General features: G+C 38.3%; 1 long non-coding RNA gene across 4 annotated transcripts in view; it reads right to left on the bottom strand.

Annotated features, from left to right (window-relative positions):
• LOC140641283 (uncharacterized) overlaps positions 1-19,900 on the bottom strand; it is a 46,295-nt gene that overhangs the window by 8,810 nt on the left and 17,585 nt on the right. For all 4 annotated transcript variants that reach the window (XR_012037837.1, XR_012037833.1, XR_012037835.1 and 1 more), the window contains one exon: positions 369-525. This is a non-coding gene — a long non-coding RNA (uncharacterized lncRNA). The remainder of the gene's footprint in view (positions 1-368; positions 526-19,900) is intronic.

The following is a 19,900-nucleotide window of genomic DNA, read 5'->3' as shown; positions in this document are numbered from 1 at the left end:
AATTTGTAGCAAAGATGTTTGGAATAGGTACACATTGCTTGTTACCACTGGCTCTTATGTTAATTACCTAATTGCAAATTGGCTTTCATTAATGTCTGGATACCACTGAAATAATCTTATACCTTCTCTAGTCTGATATCCTGCTATTTATATTTATAGAGAACATGCCTGTACATACAGATTCTTTTTTTCTTTTCATAGGCATTTAATGGCTCCATTTTTTGCTTTCTGCTTGGAGGCAGGGAAATAAAACTAGTGAGTTATGGGTCTGTATTCTGAACTCATAGCTCACCGATAGAAGAATATAATATAAAAATGGAAGTGTTCTAAAAGGCAATGCATAGATCTTTATTCACAGAAAAGTTTACCATAAAGTCCAAAATTCTGGAGAAGATATTTGCTCCCTTTGAATATTGCTCTCCTCTTAGTCATGATCCATCCTGGCATTGTGACCTTCTCTCCTTAAAGGTAGTCAGGCTTTAAGTCACACTTTGCTTGCTATATCCTAAAGGTGACTGTCATCTTCTGTTAACAAAAAAGGGCAATAATCACCTGTCGCTTGAGGTAGTTGTTAGTATACAAAAAGAGAGAGAGAGAGAGAGGGAGGGAGAACAATCTGCATGCTTAGCCTGGCTCCTAGGTGTGTACCATTCTACATAATCCCACGGGGCATTGTAGGATCAGCACCTGAATGAGAAGAGCTGAACTGGACCAGTTTTCAGTTAGCTCATTACTGCTATGTTCTACCAAAGGAAAGGGACAAAAGTAACAGTGGGGTTGGGCAGTTGTTTTCCTATTCTTCTTTTTAAACTTTTCTCTAATGTAAAATCTGTTTTTTTATATAAAACCATATAGTAACAAAAAAAGTAGAAAGAAGAAAACAATGACCTTTCTCCTACTCTGAAATAATCAATATAAATGTTTTATAACTTCTTAATACATTTTTTCAAGATGTATTATTTCTACTTTCTGATATCTCCAGATATATTTATTAATTCATTATCTAAAATGATTATGTATGTTCATCAGTCAGGAACTCTTCTGAGTGTATAAGGACTAATTTTTTAAAAATCTTTTAGGTCAATATAGAATGCAAATTACAAATGGTACTTTTATGAACTACTGGCAAGGAAAACGCAAAGTTGTCAGTCTATTATTCCATTTGTTGCTTAATACAATACCAAAATATCATGGTTATTTTAGTTTTGAATCTATCTACTCCCATAATTTTCTTTTTCATAGCTTTGGGTTATAAATTTTCCTCATCTTAATTAATTTATCTTATCTTGAGGTATATTTAATCCAACATGTATCTTTTATGAAAAACAAATTTGTCTTATAAAATGTAACTTTAAGGAAATAAATAGAACACACGCAAGTAATGAGGAAGCAGGGTAAGAGGAAAAAGCTATGAATGTAATTTGAATTCATGGTCTTACCTGTTTCGTTAAAACCCTCTTTTATCTCTGAACCACAGAAAAGAAACTATATGTTGTTGCTTAAAATCACAGCTAAACATAACATCAACTTTAGAGTTTCCTTTTCTGGCAACTAAAAAAATTCACTTTCTCTAAAACAAAGTTTCTCCTCTTTATAATGGGCCGAACTTGTCATCCTATTTTTCAAAGGCTTTCTAAAAATTAATCTACTGAATAAGATATTAAAACCCTTAACTCTGTTTCAAAAACTTAATTCTAGAAATGAAAATGTTGAAGGCAGGAAATAGGTTTTTGTCAATAAATTTAAGCAGGATTAATGAATGCATTCAGTTTTTGGTCTGTATGCTTTTGCCAGCTGAAGTTTTCCAGGCTTTCTGGTGACTTTCACAAATAATGTTATTCTGGAAGCACACAGTTAAATTGGCCGAAAAGTAGTTTTCCTAGGATACCCTTAAATCAGGGATCTTAGCTTAAGCCTAAACTAAGCTCACTTAGCATTTAGGCCCACATGAACAAGTCTGAAATTTTTGCGAAAAGCAGGTAGGGAAGTGGTATGTTTACGAGTAGCCTGAGCCAAATTTCATTTTCAGAAAGAAAAGGTAACCGGTACTAGAGAAAAGAAGTGAGACTGGCCAGCCCCTCAAGTGATTCCTTCACTCCCAGACTAATGCCTGGTTCCTATGTAATAGTTTCAGCAGCTTTGCCCGAAAGGGGCCTCACAGTTTCAGGAGATAACGTCCTTGGCTCAGAGGTGTGCAGCCTTAGCAGGGGGCTTTGGGCCTTTAGTGGGCATCGGTGTGGCTGTCGACTTTATTGTCCACAGTGGGAATGAATCTAGGACAGGAGAAGAAAAGTACCAGCCAGAGTCCTTGTGGAACACAGAAAAAACAGTTTTTTTGAGAATTTTCATACTTCTTGGGAGGAACCAAAGCCGATTGAGGCTGAGTCAGGAAATACTGTCTTGTGCATGTTTTCATAACATATATATTTTTCTAGATTCCATGACCTAGGAAACATGAATAGTTCTCCTCTAACTTAGACTTTGTGCTAGAATAAAGATGATCCAAGGAGGATAGAAAAATCATCTCAGGCACATAATGCATTTCAGGTACTATTATCCAATTTTTATGTAATTGAATTGCTTGTATCTTACTGATCTGCATGGTCCAAGTCCAGTTAGATATTGGGCAGAAAATGTCACATCATAATGTCTATCAGCTAATAAAATATGATTTATTAAGACTGTGTGAGGTGTGAGGAACATATACATTAGCAGTATGGAAGCAAGGTATGTGGGTCAAATGCCTACCTCCAATGAATGTGCCATGCCCATAACTGTGCATTAGGCAGTTGTTGATTATGGGCTAAATGCCTACCAGTAATTGCTAAGAGTTGTTATAAATGCTACCTCTTACAGAAGAAATGTGTCTTTCAGGCTCCCATTGAAAGGGTTGTCAAGTCCTGGGTCCTCTTAAGCAAGAGCTTAGATAGAGACTCAGGGCCCAGGGAGCTGGTAGAAAAGGTCAGAAGGACAGGGAGAGAGCTTATCAGGGCAGTATGCTAGATGTAAGCTTCTGAGGCTAGGAGCCTTATTGGTTTTGTTCAGTGCTATAGCCCCAGCATCTAGAATAGTGGCACTCATTATTGTTGAATGAATGAACAAATGGATGTGGAATGGGAACATTTCAGGCAGCTAAGGGATAGCTTAAAATAACCTAGAGGAGCACAGCTCTGTTTCAACTAAAATCAGTAATAGTCAAACTAGAAAGGGACGATGCAGTCTTCTCCAAGAGGCAAGGATGATGGTTTTGGTTCTGGGGTAGCTGGACAGAAATATTTAAATCAAGGGCCACTGAAAAAATGTTGTAATCCAATTGGACTCTTCATTAGCTATTTATGTCCACATTTGCTTCCTTCATGCCTATAGCCAAGAGAGTTTTGTAGAATATCTACTATGTGAAGGAGTACAGGCTCTGTAGTTATATATTAGTTATCTGTTCCTGACTAACAAAGTTACCCTGAAATGTAGCAACTTATTTTGGAATCCGGGTGTAGCTGAACTGGGTGGTTTTGGCTCAAAGGCTTTTACGATAATGCTGCCAAGCAGTTGGCTGGGGCTGCCGTCATGTCAAGGCTCGACTGGGGTTAGTGAGTCTGCTTCCAAGCTCACTCACACAGTGGCTGGTGGATCTCAGTTCCTCACTGGCTGTTGGTAGACCAGCAAATTCTGGTCATGTGAACCTCTCCATAAGGCTGCTTAAATATGGCACACTGCTCTCCCTGAGTGAATGATAAAGCAAGGGCTGGCAGGTGGGGAATACCCCAAGGGAAGCCATAGCCTCTTAAAACCTAATCTCAGACATGACATATTATTACTTGTGCTATATTCTGTTGTTGCAACTTTGGAACAAAGTGTCAGAGAACTATTCTAATGTCTGAATACCATGAGGCAGAGATGGTTAGAGGCCATCTTCAAGTCTGGCTACAGTATTAGCTATGAACACTGTTCTAAGAGTGTGTGGCCCCATAGGGCAAAGACGAGCCTCATCTCACCCCTCAAAATAAAGATCGAAGATTCCTCCCACAGGTTTCTGCTACCTTCTTTGAAATGGAATACTTCTGAAGCCATCTAAATTTGGGCCCAAGGTCAAAAATGTATTTCCAGCCTAGCATCTCTGGATCACTCTTATCTGTTCAAACTGTCAAAAGGGAGGAAGGGAGGAGTCACCTTTTCAATTCAGTTTTTATTAGTTAATTTTCTGGGCAGGAGAGTAACAGTAAATAACTCTCACAGTAAAAACTCTCATTTTCTGGCGCTCACAACCTTTTTGTGACGTTGGGATTATCATCACTGTAGGGGCTCTCTCAAACCTCTAGCACAGTTTTGAAGAAAAGCTGCATCTCCATCTAGAGAGTATTACAGCCACGACAGTCACACAGCTCCTGCCAATAATTCAGAAGTCATCTGACAAGTAAAAACTTGCACCTGTATTCCGGTGCAGCTGGAGAGACTTCTGAGATTAAACAGGCAGGGCTTTTCTATGGGCTGAACGCAGTAGGCTGTCCTGTTTGGAGTGTTTGTGTCTTCAGGGCTTGGAGAGGTGTTGCTCGCCAGCTGTGTTTCCACATGCGGGGAACTTCTGCGCAAGAAATCCTGACATATCCTGTTTAAGGTTCACATTTGAGCACCTACAGACTCAGTCCGGTCAGCTTGGGTGGTGTTTCCTCCCTCCCACTCCCACCTCATCCCCGCTTTCTGGACAGGCAGCACCACAACTCTGCCCACCGCCAGCCTGGCTACACCACAAGGAGTTAAAGCTGTCCCTTTGAGCTCTGTGAAGCCACACCAGAGCAAGGGAGGCTCTAATTGCTTCTCTAGAACCGGCAGGGGGATCAGTAGATGGAGTGATCTAATAGTTTTTTTCCACAGCTATTGTTCTGATCACATGAGAGCTATTGGTTGTCCTTATAATCCAAATTTTCCAAACCCTAGTAATTGTCATAGTTTGAGTTTGAATTAACCTTTAAGCCATTTTGTTCCTTAGATCCTCAAAGCTGTTGTACGATAGAAGTATGAATTGCTAAACTTCGGCTCTTTTGTAAAACCACATAGTAGATAATAATTACAATGGTCTTTTCCATTGCTTAGATAAGCTCTGCTGGTATGGACTAATAAACTTTATCTCAGTATTCTGATGAGGAAGTGGTTTTCTGAAACCACTGAATTTAAGTCTACCAATAGAATTCTTTACAGTAAAGTGAATGTAGGAAAATCTGATTCTAGTTTAAAGGGATAGTCAAGTCACTTATCAAAGTTTACTCTGATCTAAATTCCAATTTATTTAATACTGTTTCTTTTTTTTTTTTAAGATTTTATTTATTTATTCATGAGAGACACAGAGAAAGAGAGACAGAGACATAGGCAAAGGGAGAAGCAGGCCCCCTGCAGGAGCCTGAGGTGGGACTCTATCCTGGGGCCCAGAGATCACACCCTGCGCCAAAGGTAGACACCCAACCACTGAGCCACCCAGGCGTCCCTACTTAATATTTTTCTTCAGCAAATCTTATTATAGGGACATGGTCCAAATTGTAGACAAGTTCTAGAAGTTGTTTCTGCCAACTGAGAGCTAAGAAAGTAATAATTTAAAGGGCTTTTTTATGTAGAACTCTAATGAGAGAAAATAGTGCCTTCATATAACAAATGAGAAAGAAAACAAATAGTATTTTTATTTTTAATGACCAGATTCTTTTTCTCTGCTCTTGTCTCCAAGACTTTGTTTCCTGATTTTACCCATTGACATGAGGTAGGAGTGCTTGTCAAAAGCCAGTGTGTTTAGTATAATCCATTTTCCAAGGAAATACACAGAGATTGTCCTGTCTTTAACAAAAAGTTATTAGGCTTTGCACATAATGCTCTAAGAACTCTGGTGGGAACATGACAAAAAGGAGGGTTCATTTGGGTGTATGGCTGGAAAATATCCCCAATAGAATATATCTAACTCTGTGGGTAGGTATCTCCACTACAGCCACAATGGCTTTGAAAGAAATGACCTTTACAAAGGTCACTTGATTCATCTGCTAAAAGTTAATGAGCACTTGTTGAGTTTTACTTTGTGTCAGGCAGAGAAGTGGGCACACTTAACAATAGATGTATAATGCAGTTATTAAGAGCTTGGATTTTGGATGCTAATTGCATTAGTTAGGTTTTTATTTCTGACATGCTAATTGTGTAGCCTCGGGCAAGCTACTCACCTCTGTGCCTTGGTTTCTTCAGCTATAAATTGGGGATAATAATAGTGTCTATTTCACAGAGTTGACATGAGGATTAAATGAGTCAACATTTCAAACAGTGCCTGTCATCTCATAATACTGTAGGTTTTAGTTATTATGGATGTTATAAATATTATTTAAAGGAAACATAATCCTAATTGACCATTTTCTTCTAAATCTCTCCCCATCCACACTACTCCTAGCATTTCTTAGAGTCCATTTTTTAGTTTGTTTAGGACAAATTTTCAGGATAGCTTCAGGAATTACAGCACTTTGTAGTGCAAGACCCTTATTTTGTAGATGCAAACCAGCCCTAGAGAAGCTATATGAGTGGCTCAAAGTCAAAAACTTACCTGGTTGCATTGCCAGGATTAACATCCTGTTTATGCCTCTAATACCTTAATTGTGGCTTAAAGGTCAAGATGGCATAGCTTTGGGGGCCTGAGCTCAGACAAACTTCAGACCTACTGCCCTGTCCACAAATCAACATCTATCTCTTTTCCACCAAAGCCAGACACTATGGCTTTGAATGTCCCTTAGAAAAGAGTTCTGACCACTTTTTACAATCCCATGCATTCTTAGAGCTAGCATATAGGGGAATCCCTGGGTGGCTCAGCGGTTAAGTGCCTGCCTTTGGCCCAGGGCGTGATCCTGGAGTCCCGGGATTGAGTCTCATGTTGGGCTCCCTGCATGCAGCCTGTGTCTCCCTGTGCCTGTGCCTGTGTCTCTGCCTCTCTCTCTCTCTCTCTCTCTCTCTTTCTCTCTCTCTCCCTCCCCACCCCCGTGTCTCTCATGAATAAATAAAATCTTAAAAAAAAAAAAAAAAAGAGCTAGCATATAATCCAAGCCCAATGAAAATGTGAGTTTCTCTGCCTTTTTCAATGGGTCAGCCATTGCATTGGTGACAGAAACCAATCCAAATTAGCTTACACAAGAAAGATTTATTAGAACTGAAAGATGTCCCTGGTGAGGTCTCCAGAAGACTTGAAGTAGTTCACATTCCATCAGAATTCCCTTTGTCTCTCATTTCTGCTAGAGAAGCAGAGTTCTGGCTTAATTCTGCAAACCACCATTCTTTACATGGTATGAGCATGGTTACCACAGCTTCAGACTGAGGTTCTGGCAACTTTCTGATTATGTGACAAAATAGGGCTGGCTTCCACTGTATGCCCGTCACTATCAAAGGGAAGGACGAGGTATTACAAGTGCCTATTGAGAAGTAGTAGAGCAAAGGGGAGGATGGAATTACCAACCATCCTTTTCTGTAACAAAACTTCTCTGACATTCAAAAGCCCAACACACCCTTCTGGTTGAAAAACATACAATTAGCCTAGTATTTATCAACACTTAAAATTTTATAAGAGCTTATACTTGGCAGTACATGGGAGCAGTTGTTTACAAACCATTTTACAAATGAGAAAACCAAGGTTCTAGCTTGCTAATGGCCACATTTTTACCAACTAATCAAACATAAACCAGAACTGAGTCATTTTGTCGCATCCAAAATTATTTCCACATATTTTACTAGCAAGCAAGGGTAGTTATTGTTCTTTAGTTTATAAAAAAAAAGAAAGCATTAAATACAGTGTGCTAGGAACCTGATTCACTGTATGAATCAATAATACATATTTGTTAAATGAATGAATGTCTTGCCCATATCAGAGAGTAAAGCCTTAACAAGGTGAGACTTTAGAAATGAGGATCTATGCAACAATGAAGCCCCACTAGCCTCCCTTGTCATGCATCCACCATTGCTGGCACTCTTGTTGAATGAATACTGGCTGAGGGAAATTTTTCCTTGTTTTCTTTCCTGATTCAGATTGACAGATCCTTGTGTTTGACTTTAAATTGATTAGGACAGCACATCCTGTTTACTTGGATTAGTTCACAATTATTCTTTTTGTCTTCTGTTCTGTAACACAGGATTACTTTTTGTACCTGCCGGATGCTTAACATGTCCTTTATGTGTTTGACTTTGGTTCTCGCAAATGTGTTTCATAACTGTTTAATAGCCCAATCAGTTCATAGGATTAGGGGGTGGTGGCAAGGAGAGTGAAATTCTACAAGCTCTTTTGCTTGGCTATTAATGAAATGATTCATTTCATGTCAAGTGTTACTCAAAAACAATTCTTAAAGGGATCCAGTTTGCTAATTAGATCAATCGTGATGTCCTCACTGAGAGTTTTGTTTTCCAAAATCAGAACTTGATGCTGTGAAGAGGGACTGGAGAATATAGTTTTGCAAAGAACCTACTTCTGTTTCATACCTGGGAAACCACTGACCACATCTCAGAGAAGTTAGAACATAAATCCTATGCTGCATAATTATCAGGGAAACCAGTTTTTTAAAATGACACCTCACCACCAAATAGCCGACAATGGAAGTATTTAATAATTGGCAGCAACTAACCCTTTTCAACTTTCCTTGAGATGAGAGCTGAGATTCAACCTGTAGGTTTCCCTTTGAAGCTCCAAGCTCTTTGTAAAGAAATGAATTTATTTTTCATGGAAGTGAGGGCCTGACCCAGACTATACGCTGTGGAAGATTTCCGTGTGCCATCTTTTAGAGCTGTTCAATTAGTGATCAGAGAATTCAACATATATTCTGACCAGATCGATGACTGCATATGTGGGTGACTCACTGTGCCACCTCTCATTTTACCTAATTATGAATGCAAACACGAGGCTATATAAATACTGGCTTTGGGGGCACCTGGGTGGCTCAGTCATTTGAGCATCTGACTCTTGATTCAGTTCAGTTCATGATCCCAGGGTAGTGGGATGGAGCCCCACATTGGGCTCTGCACTCAGCACAGAGTCTGCTTGAGATTTATCTCTCTCCCTCTCCCTCTTGTTCATACCCTGTACTTTTAAATAAATAAATCTTTAAAAATAAATAAATAAATATTGGTCTTGTACCTAAAAGAAAAATAATTAGTTCTACATTTAGGATCTTATTTCAGGATTCCTGCTCATTATTTTTTTCTAGACTAAATGCATTCATATCTCTTGGCTATCCTTTTGTCTTGAGGAGTTTCCCCCTAAAATAGTATAATACCAGTAGTTTTCTCAAGGCATAGACTATGTTTGGGGACCTTCTAGGTTCTACCTTCCTTGTACTCTGATGTAATTTTATCTTGCATTTCTTTCTTTGGTTTCTTTCTTTCTTTCTTTGTTCTTATCAATCTTTTTTACGTGTATTTTTTCCTTTTTTAAAAAGATTTTATTTTTATGTCATCTCTACACCCAACATGAGTCCCAAACTCACAACCCTGAGATCAAGTGTAGCATATTCTATGGACTGAGCCAGCCAGGTATCCCACATGTATCTTTACTATAAATTTTCTAGTGCTCTTGTTTTCTATCGATTCTTTACACTCTTTTTCATTGAGTTTCCTGGTGTTTCTAAAGAAATATCCTTGAAATGATATAAATGATAAGTATTTAAAAAGAGAAGTGCTTATGTCCAGTAGTACTGTTAGATTTGGCTTTTGGTTTTCAGAGTCTTAATTTTTTCTGGCAGTCATTCTAATATACCTCTGAGTGTAGAGAAAACTTCTCAGTTTCAGATGGTCCTACAAACAATTCTAAGCTTTATAAACCATGTCTTTGTCCTGAAACTTCTAAGAATTAATATTTTTCCATCATTCTAGATTTCTTTCTGGACAAAGAAAAGACTGCCCTTTGGTCTTTGTTATCAAGCCTAGAACTAACTTATAGTGCATTATTCAGATGTGGAAGATCCTAGTCATTGCCTGACTTTAGGACCCAAATAGATCATGTGTCTGACTACAAGCCACAATGGAACTTGAACAACTCCAGGTATAGACATTCTGTGTTCAAGACCTCTTTTCAAAGTACTAAAAATTTTTTTGTTATCATTTAGGCCTGATTATTTTTGTCCATCTTGGGTGAATTCCTCTGCACACTGGGTATTAAACTAAAGCCACTTTTCTTTTATTCTTATCAAGCAATCTCTTTTTTTTTTTTTTTTTTTTTCAAGCAATCTCTTGAATTCTTTCTGCTTTGTTTGCCTTTTCTGGCCTCTAAAAACATTAGGGAGCAGGGAAGAGGCAAGAACCTGGCTTTCATATCCCAGCAAGAAAGAAAGTGAATCTGATCAACTCCCACTGCTTCTGACTGTCCACATGATGTCATTGTTAAATACTGCTCCCAGGAGAGGTGGTGTTTGTTTTACCGGTCTTGGATGTATGGATCTAGACTGATCTAGACATTGCCTAGGACTCTGAGTCCTTAGAGTGAGTCCAACATCTCTCTGAACACTAAGTTTGACTCCCATAGAGGTACCTCTCAGGGTACTAGTAGCATCTTGCCACTTACAGGCACACAACTACAGCTCCCCACTCTCCTTTGGAGTCATTGAAAGAGTTTGATTTCCTCATACTAAGAGCAATGGTGCAACCTCTCTTCTGAGGATACCTTAGTAATTCAAAGGTATTTTATTTTCTAAGTAGTTTTCAGAGTGATTCCAAGGTTCACAGCTAGTCTTTTAGTTGGGGAAGGATCATTATCCCTAGGGCACAATCTCCAGTGATATAAAGTTAATTTTATGGCATTTTTCTAGATGACTGTATAGTTTGTTAAATTTGTTTCCTAAACTGGGACATTTCTGAAAGGGTAGCATTAATAATTACATCAGGGCTTTAGTCATAGACATGGCAAATTGGGATATTAGGCCACTATAAGCTTCTTTCTCTAGAGAGGAAAAGGAAAAAATCTATGATGGGCATTCTACTACAATGGACAAGAGAGTACTAACTTAAACCTCAACAGGAAAATTAAAGTTTGTCTTCAAATAGTAGTGGATATTATACTACTCAAAGTCCCACAGCTAAGTCTTATTTATTACATAATCAACATTTATTGAGCAACAACTGCATGCCAGGTCATAGTAGCCAGGGGGATAATGTAGGAATAGATACAGTTCCTGTCTGCTTTTTTGAATAAAAAATCATGTCGACTACACATCTGCTGTTTGTCCTGTGAAATTGTCAGTGTTCCTTAAATTATATGAAAATTAAAATTATGTTTGCTGTCGTGGTAAATTCTTCTCTTTTTTTTAACTATTCTAAATTCCCTTTCATATAAATAGCAGTTGAAGGAATGATTTGAATTGGGGGTATGCCAGTATTTTATTCACCTTCAAACTGAAGAATGTGATGACTCAGAAAAATGTGCATCCTAGCTAGCGTGAGTATCAGTTATTGATTATCATGGCTATATTCAATGTAAATCTTGCCTAACCTTCCAGCTTAGAGGACAAAGTGCTCCCAGTTTTATATGACAGGAACATGGAGGCTTAAGTTGTACCTCAGGCTGCTTCTGCATAATTTGTGAGCAGATGCTCTATTGACAGGACACAATTAGATTCAACTGAGTATAAAAATGTCAGGATTTTTAATAACTCTTGTGAACATTGACCAACAGTGGAGGCCATTTTGTTTGCATTCCACAAAGGATGATCTTTTCTAAAGCTTGCTGTGCAGGAGAGATTTGGGGCTGTCTTCCAAGATGACTCAGCTCTTACGTGAGTGTTCTGTGAATCACCTACCTGGAAAATAATGTAAATTACATTTACAATGGTAGGTTACAAGTAGGGACAACTAGCAAACAGATCATTAGCATGTAGAAAAAGCCCTACCTATTAGGGTAGGCATTTAGGTCAATTGGTCCTGCTGTAGAGGCAGATTTATGGAATTCTGTTAGCATGAATGTGTGTGAGTATGTCATGCTGGATACACATAGTGATGCTTTGACCATAGGCACTGACTGCAACCCTACCTCTACCAGCTCTGGAGAGGATAGAACAAAAGTAGTAGGAATTATTATCACTTTTAAGAAATAACTCAAAGCTCTCCAAATTCTAGAATATACCATGTGATTGAATAGCTAAATTATACGCTGCTTCATGTTTTCCTTAACTTGTTTCACATGTGATAATCTTAGGTTTCAGATAGATAGTTAGAAGATATCGTCCCAGGCAAAACTTGGAAGTACAGGAAGCTGATGTTGCAGTCCTTCTACTTCCTCTCTTCTGGAATCCCCTGCAGTCCCCAGCCCCCAAAACCCTCAGCCTTGCTATTATTAGTTGTGTCTCCTTTCTTCTAGTAGGATGTGATGCTCCAGGCCTAGCCAGTATGACCTTTATAATTAGGCAAATCTGTTTAAAATGTTAGATCAGTATCTACTGTATGACCTGTGGCAAGTTCCTTTTCTCCTGGTTTCTTCATTTCCTCAAAAGGCTAAGTTCCTCATAAGGATAAAATTACAGGGTGATTGTGAGGATTAAACCAAGGGAGGTATTGAAATGCCTAACATGAGTTAACAGCATAAGAGATGCTACCCTTTTTAGCTTCTCCTTCCTCATGTCCCTCCTCATATTCTACCAACACAACATACTGTCTTCATTGGGGCTTTCGTTTGGCTGGCTCTCATAAATTATACCTAGTAAGCAAAAAAGATGTCCTCGTAGAGATAAAAAGGCTTTAAACTATAGGGGTTCTACAGGGCCTCAGGTACCCTGGGAGGAGCCCACATGGATGTCCAGAAAGTAGAGGGGTTGGGGCTCTGGCCCTTGACTTCCTTTGACCAGAAAAATGCTGTGTTCATCAGTTTTAAATAGTGAGATTTTTTTTTTAAATAGTGAGATTTTTTAGAAGATTTCATTTTGAAGATTTAAAAGTGTTCAAGAGAAAGAAAAAAGAGTTTGTAAAGCTGCTTTGGGCAGTACTTTATTTCATTGGTAAAGAAAAGGAGACTCAGAAAGGCTAGAGATCACTGCCCTGCAAAGTCATTGGACACTTCCCCTGGAGCCCTTCCTTTGGGCTTCTTTCATGCCACTTGACCAGATTCTATGTGGAACTGTATGCATGTGATCCTTGTTCAGTCAAGATTTATTAAATTTGAATTCCCTCAAAAGGTTCACAACTATCTAGCATTTTAGCTCCTAGAAGAGTATTGATATAATTATTTCAAAGACATTAATGATTACTAAGACTCTAAGTTTTATTTAAAAAATGAACAAATCTTTAAAAAAATGTTTTAAGAGAGGTGGATCCCTGGGTGGCTCAGCGGTTTAGTGCCTGCCTTCGGCCCAGGGCGTGATCCTGGAGTCCCGGGATCGAGTCCCATATCAGGCTCCCTGCATGGAGCCTGCTTCTCCCTCTACCTGTGTCTCTGCCTCTCTCTCTCTCTCTTTCTCTGTGTGTGTGTGTGTCTCTCATGAATAAATAAAATCTTTAAAAATATATAAAAAATAAAAATGTTTTAAGAGAATTACTCAAGTGATGCTATGAAACATTCAAGCAGTGTATGGAGTTAGAAGTGAAAGTGCTTCTGTATGATGATCTTTCCCATGACCAAGAGCAACTAATTCCCTACTTCACTGTTGCTCCATTGTTACACATTTAACATAGAGCTTACCAGATAGTATTCTATATATCGATATATGTTCACTACAGCTTTAGTTTGCTCCAGATAAATAAAACCAGATTCCTCAGACTATTTTATGACTTGATTTTCCCTCTCCTGACAATGTCATACAGATATGTCCAAGTAAGTACATATATATCAATGTCATTCTTTATTTATATGCTCCATTATATTTTATGATGTCATTAAAAATGGGCAAGTAGATGATTTCCTTCTTCCTTCTTTCCCTCATTACAAATATTCTTGCAACAAATATTTTTATATACCTCCATGTATACATCTAAAGGGGCATCTCTAGGAATTCTCTAGATACTTATTTTCAATTTTGTTAATTAAAAAATTTTATAGATATAGAGGTTTCCCTCAAAATTTCCATATTTATTTATATTCCCACTAGTAGAATATGAGTATGTATTTCCTCATAATCTCAACTCTTACAGAATAAACTTGTATTTTTTTATTTTTTTTTAAGATTTTATTTATTTATTCATGAGAGAGACAGAGAGAGTTAGAGATATAGGCAGAGGGAGAAACAGGCTCGCTGCAGGGAGCCTGATGTGGAACTCGATCCCAGAACCCATGGATCACAACATAAGCCAAAGACAGTTGCTCAACCACTGAGCCACCCAGGCGCCCTAAACTTGTATATTTTTAATTTTCAATTTCACAACTTTCAATTTTTTTCTAATCAGAAAAACTGAAGTGATATTTTAAGCCTTTTTTTTAAAAGATTTATTTATTTATTCATGAGAGACACAGAGAGAGTCAGAGACACAGGTAGAGGGAGAAGCAGGCTCTCCACATGGAGCCGGATGTGGCACTCGATCTCGGATCCTGGGATGCCTGAGCTGAAGGCAGACGCTCAATTGCTGACCCACTCAGGCGTCCCAATATTTTAAGTCTTTATTGGGAGCATTTTGAATATTTTGTATATGTTATTTCCCTTTGTAACTTTTCTATAAATTATCTGTTTATAGTGTAGCACACTTTTCTATTGGGTAGCTTATCTTTTATTGATGTATAGCTTCATTATATATTTTTGATATTAATCTTTTTTATACACACCAAATATATTTTATCTTAGCCCTTTATTATACTAATGTTACACATATTTTCTCTTAATTTGTCATTTAACTTTTGACTTTGTTTATAGCGCTCTTTTTAAAAGATTTAATTAATTAATTAGAGAGAAAACACACAAGCAAAGGGAGAGGCAGAGGCAGAGAGAGAGGGAGAAGCAGGCTCCCCACTGAGCAGGAAGCCCAATGCAAGGTTCAAACCCAGGACCTAGATATCATGACCTGAGCCAAAGGCAGCCGCTTAACCCACTGAGCCACCCAGGCATCCTGTTGATGGCCCTTTTAATATACAAGTTTTACATTCCTATGCAGTCACATTCACTGATCTTCTGCAAGTCCTATTGACTCTTCCTCCCAAATCCAAACCCTTCTCTTCACCTTTCTTTCTCTTGTTCCTGCCTAAGATACTATTGCCTCTTGCTAAGACCACTGCAACAGTCCTGAGTAGCCAGCTTCCACTCTTGCATCTCCGCAGCTCATTCTCCATACCTGTTCCATTTAAAAATGTGTGTCAGATATTACTCCTCTTCTTAAAATTCTTTAATTGCTTCACATCACATTTAGAGTGAAATTCATGCTTCGTAATCTTGCTTGCAGAGCTCTAAGTGGTCTGGCGTACCTTTCAGACTTCATTTTTTATGGGTACAGTGCTTCAGCTACATAGGCATTAAGTTACTCGAGCAAGCTTAGTCTTAGCTTATGGGCTTTGCACTAATTATTGTTCCTGAACAGAAAGCATCTCTCCCAGCTCTTAGAATGACTTGCTTCTTCCCATTCAAATCACAACTAAAATTTAATCTCTTCCAGAGAGTTCCTCCCCATACAGCCAAAGTAACTTTTGATCCTCACATCCAGCTTTAATTCTCACCAAATCTACACATCACTATTTGATCTCTTGTTATTGGTTGGTTATTGATTGAATGATCAATTCACTTATTATCTATATATCTACACAACTACCTGTATGTCCACCCATATACCTATCTGTCTACCTACCTATGTACTTATCCACTCATCTATCCCTTCCATCTATCCATCTGTCCATCAATCTCTCCCTCCATATATCCATCCATCCTTCCATCTATCCATCCATTCATTTATCCATCCTTCTCTTCTCTTGGACCATGTGACTAATATTTAAAAAAATATATTTACTGTTATTTCAGTGAGGCTTGAGAAGAGAGTAAAGCTAAGTATTAATTGTAGGATGGCCATATAGTTCATCATTCAAACAAGGATGCTTTGAGAGTAAAAGGAATTATAATTATACTTAGACAAGAGATGTAACCTGGGACTGTCTTGAGCATATGCTTATCCAATTAACTATAAAAAGTTATTTTATTTAAATTATTGAAACTTCATAACATTTTTCACATCTGATGGGCTTTGAATTCCTTTATAATATAAGGCTATTGTCTATTCTAGTACTTTCATTCTTACATATGGTAACTTCACATTAATATTATTGAATTCATATAATTCTATGTTGAGCTTTTTCTTGCAATTAAATTACACTTATAACCAAAAAAATACTGAAGAACATGATATATTGAGTTTGGTCAGAAATGACACTATGAGGAAACAATATATTTTTCTTCATTTATTCTAGTTTTTTTTTTTAAGATTTTATTTATTTATGATAGTCACAGAGAGAGAGAGAGGGGCAGAGACACAGGCAGAGGGAGAAGCAGGCTCCATGCACCGGGAGCCTGACGTGGGATTCGATCCTGGGTCTCCAGGATCGTGCCCTGGGCCAAAGGCAGGCGCCAAACTGCTGCGCCACCCAGGGATCCCCTATTCTAGTTTTTAAATCTGTTTCAGAATACTTAAGATTTTCTTCATACGAGTACCGTATAATTTTTGTTACTTTTTTTCTAAATTCTTTTATATTTTGTGCTGATATAAATTTAGCATTTTTCCACTTTTTTTAAAGATTTTATTTGTGTGTGAGAAAAAGAGGCAGAGACACAGGCAGAGAGAGAAGCAGGCTTCGTGCAGGGAGCCTGATGTGGTACTCGATCCTGGGACTCCAGAATCATGCTCTGGGCCAAAGACAGGTGCTTAACCGCTGAGCCAGCCAGGCATCCCCATTTTTTCTACTTTATTTCCTTATCTATTATTGTTGATCTGTAGGAAAGCTTTTAATATTTGATTATTTCATAACATAGCCCTCTTTCAGATACATTTCTCTTTCATCCCATGTTATATGTGTAGGAAATATATTTGTGCTTACTGTGGAAAACTATTTTTCAAAGATAGCTACAACAGTATCTCCCATCCCATGTATTCTGATTCTGACCTTGCCACTTCACTGAGAGTCTCCTTCTATTGACTCTAGGCTTAATGACTCATTTGTCACTAACAGACAGCTTTTGCCTAACTCTCCTGATATACTCTTCTTCTAGATATTCACTATTGGGATGCTCCTCAATACACAGATGCCATAGTGTGAGGAATCCAAGCCACATGGAGATGCCATGGCATGTAGGTATTCTGGTTTATAGTCCCAGATGAGTGTTGTAGCTATGCTTGCCCAGGTACTAGCCATGTGAGTAAAGAAGCTTCCAGATGATTCCAACCCCAGTGATTTTAGTCACTCCCAGCTATTCTGCCTAGTTGGAGCCCCAGACATTGAGGAGCAGAGATAGGTCATCCCCCCTGTACCCTATCCAAATTCCTGATCCTCTGAATCTGTAAGCATTAAGTTTGGCGTTGTTTGTTTTGTAGTGATAGGTAAATAAATCTGAATCAGTGCATAGAATAAGAAGTCATAATACCTCTGCCATTTGTTAGCCTTAAGACTCATCATGTCAGTTAAACTTTCTTGGACTCAAATATCCACATCTGTAAAGTGGAGGGACAGTCTTATCTGCCTTTTCAAAACCACAGAGAACTGGTGAGAATCAATGAGAAAATGATGTAAAAGCACTTTGTAAAAATGGATGTGAAAATGTAAAGCACTCTCCATAAATATGAAGAGATGAACAAACATAAATAGAAAGACTAACTTTTGAGTCAATTATATATATAATATATACGATATACAATATATTATATGCAATATAGAATATATGATATATATATACATATATATATATATAAACTTTTTTCTAAAATAAAAAGGCTTAATGATTTCCTCAGGCAGAGCTGACTTAATATCACAAGATAGGAGATGTTGGTCCCATGCAACCACATGCTCTATCTCCAAAACATGCGAAGGCTCTGTAGTTGATCAACTATATATGACTGAAATTTCTTCCAAGAAAATCAAGATTTGTGGGTCTACTGAGGGTTTAAGAAATCCAGGCATCTCAGATATGACCTGAGCTAAAACTAAAACTGCTAGAGAGAATCACACCTTCTATGAGATTTTCCTTTACAACCTAAGGTCGCCACATTAAAAGCAGTTGAAACTGCTTTTTTGGGAGAGCCGCTCTCCATTGCTGCTCCGTGGCCCACCAAGGCTGGCCGCAACAACTTAAATCTCAAACAAGAAGTGCCAGAGCTACAGTAACTGAGCCATTCTCCCAGGGAAAGCAGAGTTAGATAAAGAAACTGTTTGACTTTCGGAAGACCAGTGAGAGAGGAATCTCACTCTGAATATCCATTCTGTTTTCTTGTGAACCCAAGAAAAGAGTTTATACAGAGTATGAAGACTTAAGCTTCCTGATTTTTATGCCTGGGTTGTTTTCAGCCCCAAATGCTACTAACCCTCTTTTTGATGCTATTAATTGTGTTGTATCTAAAACCAGTGGAGCATCCTTGCTTGTTGCTGGTTTGCTTTAGGTATTTTACAGCCATGAATAGGCAAAGGAATAGAATATGAGGCTTAAAGGTGGTGTGATATGCCAGAAAGGACAGTCATTCTTTAGTAAAACTTTAGTTCAAAACATTTTACACACGTAATAGCACTAACTTCACCCATCTCTCTAAACTCTTTGAAGCTCAGAAATGGGGTAAATGGGATAATATTTACCTCCTTATCCTACTGTGAGGATTAATGGCCTTTTATGTTTGGAGAAGCAAAGTCATGTTAAGATTTTTACCCAAATTCCCTGGATCAGATCCTCTACAAACATAGTGCCCAGTATCCCAATCATCATCTTCTTCTTTCTCACTTTGCTCCTGGTATTTCTCGAACTTCCCAGGTGTTTCTACATATGCTCATGAGTAGGTCTCAGGCCTCATAAAATTGAAGTTGAAAATAAAACAATTCCTCAGCTTCAGCCTTTGACCCAATAAGCTTTGGGCTGGCGATTAGATATACTATCCTCACCATAATCCTATTTTCCTTCTCCATCCCCATCTACCTTCTTGTACAAGTTCATAATTACCTCTTACTTGTATGAATATCAATTCATGAAATAGACTTGTAATCACCAGATTTCCCAGTTCCTATGCACAATCAAACCCTGAATCCTGATTTGGGATTCCTGGGAAACCTGGCGCACAGATTCTGCCACAAACCTTATCTAATTTCACCCCAAGAAAGGCTAAGTGACCTATCTAAGATCACAGTAAGAACTCAGTCTCAGGTCTTCTGATACCACAGAGCCTCTTCTACATGCATGGCTGGAGTTAGGCTCTGGAGCTAGGTTGCCCAGCCTCAAAGCTGGGATCAGTCCTTTTGTCATCCATGACATTGGAAGAGTTTACTATAGGACAATAGACTCAAAGTCTATTTTCGGGCTCAGCCTGGTAGCTGCCCTCTGTGATATTGACTTCTAAAGGTCACCCTGAAAAACCTGTGACGCCTTCTTAAGCTGTAGGGAAAAAAAAATCACATCTTTATTTTTCACCCTCGGCAAATATCTGAGTGTACATTTCCTGGGTAAATAGTCATTCTTTGTGTTTAATTTCTATTATGTATTTACAGTTTCCGTTTATGGGCAGAGACATGGCTTAAATTAAGCTGACCTCCTAGGATTTCATGTTCAATATTTTCCCTTTCCTCTTACATGTTGTTAAAGTGCTGGGATATTTTTGTGGGGGAACACTGGCAGGGAAGCTAGGGAATAGTATCACACACACATCCATAGAGAATAATCCAGTGATTTTTGATCCTCCCCCTCAAAGGAGCAGACCAGCTGGCTTCCAGATGCTGGTGCCTATGACATGTAGTTAGTGCTCCTGGGAGTTAGTTAAGAAGTGAGCTGACTCC

Source organism: Canis lupus, chromosome 10 (assembly GCF_048164855.1).
Source record: "Canis lupus baileyi chromosome 10, mCanLup2.hap1, whole genome shotgun sequence".
In the NCBI taxonomy this organism is placed as follows: Eukaryota; Metazoa; Chordata; class Mammalia; order Carnivora; family Canidae; genus Canis; species Canis lupus.
Note: the sequence above shows the minus strand (reverse complement) of the source record. Positions and strands in the feature narration are given on the sequence as shown.